Source organism: Vicia villosa, unplaced genomic scaffold (genome assembly GCF_029867415.1).
Source record: "Vicia villosa cultivar HV-30 ecotype Madison, WI unplaced genomic scaffold, Vvil1.0 ctg.000878F_1_1, whole genome shotgun sequence".
NCBI lineage: Eukaryota > Viridiplantae > Streptophyta > Magnoliopsida > Fabales > Fabaceae > Vicia > Vicia villosa.
The window spans coordinates 209,065-211,798 of NW_026705395.1; positions in this window are offsets into that span (position 1 = coordinate 209,065).

Consider the following 2,734-nt stretch of genomic DNA (forward strand, 5'->3'; position numbering starts at 1 on the left):
TTGTTGAGTTCATATCTTTTTACTTTTGGTCTTATTTTTCTATCAATATATCAAGATTTGTTGCTTTGATTTGCTGATATAAAGATCTGCTATTTGCTGCTAACCAAAATAAACCACCTGATATTATCAGCATATTTGTTGCAAACAAAAGTAAAATGTTGAGACTCTTGGATAAATTCAAAATTGATAAAGGTAAGTGAACGGTTTGAAGCCGATAAAGCTCAAGTGATGGAGGAAATTGCTGCTCTTGAAGTTTAGAGACTAACATGCTTGAGTTGCAGACACCGTTAAATGACAAATTACAAACCCAACTAAAAATTTTTCCATGCTATCAACTCACTACGTTTTGCATATCAATCCATCAATTTCAAACCCAACTTCTTTGACATATACGCAATTTCCTATATTGCCTTGCAATGTATCGTGCTTTTGAACATTAAAATAGTCTTCTCATTTAACATTTAACACAATTTTAAATTGTTTTTCTAAGTGAAGAATTTTGACTAATATACTTTGATTAGGCTGTTTGTGTTATTCTTGGGATACCGATTTTCAAATATTGAACATTTGACAGTGAAATTCTGTTGAAATATTAAACTTGATTTGGGCCTCTTTATTATTTGGTATTTTGGGCTTAACTATTTTGGGCTTAGCTAATTTTGGGTAGTGTTTCTAGAGAATTGTTGTATTATTTGGAGAGTCTAGATATTTCTTAATATTGTAATATTCTCTAGAATACTCTTTGAATTTCTAGGATAGAGAACTCTCTAGAATTAGTGAGTCTAGAGTTCTCCTTAGAGTGGTATAAATAGAGATGTAATCCTACACATTTGCATCAAGCATAATACAAAATTCTCTCTTCCATAAAGAATTCTCCTACCTATCAAATTTCTATTCAAGCCTCCAATATTTCTAAACACTTGTCCTACACACAAAAAATAACCTTAATTCCAACAAAGTGGTACCAGAGCTTCAAGGTCCTCAAAAGATGGCGAATGGAGGTTTCCCTTTTCAAATGCCGATGCTCACAAAGAACAACTATGATAATTGGAGTATAAAGATGAAGGCGCTACTAGGATCTCAAGATGTGTGGGATGTCGTTGAGAAAGGCTTCAAGGAGCAAGATGAAGCCTCACTAAGTCAAGGTGCAAAAGATACATTGCAGGAGTCAAGAAAGAGAGACAAGAAAGCTCTCTTCCTCATTTATCAATCGGTGGATGAAGATACTTTTGAGAAGATATCCAACGCAACGACGGCCAAAGAAGCATGGGACAAGCTTCAAACTTGCAACAAAGGAGTTGAGCAGGTAAAAAAGATTCGTCTTCAAACTCTTAGAGGTGACTTTGAATGTTTGTTTATGGAGGAGTCCGAGTCAATTTCTGATTATTTTTCTCGAGTAATAGCCGTAGTCAATCAACTTAAAAGAAATGGTGAAGATGTTGATGATGTGAAAGTCATGGAGAAAATAATTCGCACTTTAAATCCAAGTTTTGACTTCATTGTTACCAACATTGAAGAAAACAAGGATTTAAAGACCATGACCATAGAGCAACTTGTGGGTTCCTTAAAAGCATATGAAGAAAAACAAAAGAGAAAAACTAAACAAAAGGAGGCTATAGAGCAACTACTACAACTCAACATAAAGGAAGCAAACTATGTAAACTACAAGAGCCAAAGAGGACGAGGTCGTGGCCAAGATCGTGGACGTGGACGAGGACTTTGAGGAGAAGGAAGAGGAGGTTACAACAACTACTCTAACAACTTCAACAATGGAGAAAGAAGTTGGAATCCACAAGCGATAAGAGGTCGTGGAAGAGGAAATTCATGGTCGAGGTACGAAAAATCACAAATCAAGTGCTTCAACTACAACAAGATTGGTCACTATGCATCCGAGTGTAAATTCTCGAAGAAGGTTGAAGAGAAAGCTAATTTTGTAGAAGAAAAAGGTGGAGAAGAAGAAACTTTGCTACTCGCGTGTCAAAACCAAGTTGAAGAGAAAAGAAACAAGTGGTACCTTGACACTGGTGCAAGCAACCACATGTGCGGCGATCAAAGCATGTTTGTAGAGATCAATGAAGCGGCAACTGGCGATGTCTCATTTGGAGATAACTCGAAGATACCGGTCAAAGGAAAATTATTAGAGAAAGGCTATGACATCCACTTGAAAGAACATAGTCTTTTCTTAAGAGATTGTAGACATAACTTTATTGCTAAGGTGCCTATGTCAAAGAATAGAATGTTCCTTTTGAACATTCAAAATGATGTGGCAAAGTGTCTCAGGGCGTGCTATACCGACTCTTCATGGCTATGGCATCTACGATTTGGGCATCTCAACTTCGATGGTCTAGAACGTTTGGCAAAGAAGGAGATGGTGAGAGGCTTGCCTAGCATCAACCACCCAGACCAACTCTGCGAAGGATGTCTAATTGGGAAGCAATTCCGAAAAAGCTTTCCAAATGAATCAACATCAAGAGCCACAAAGCCGCTAGAGCTCATACACACCGATGTTTGTGGACCAATCAAACCCAACTCTTTTGGTAAGAGTAAGTACTTTCTCTTCTTTATTGATGATTATTCCAGAATAACATGGGTTTACTTCTTAAAGGAGAAGTCAGAAGTGTTTGAAAATTTTAAGAAGTTCAAAGCCTTGTGGAGAAAGAAAGTGGTCTTTTCATTAAGGCCATGAGATCTGATTGAGGAGGAGAGTTCACTTCAAATGAGTTCAATAAATATT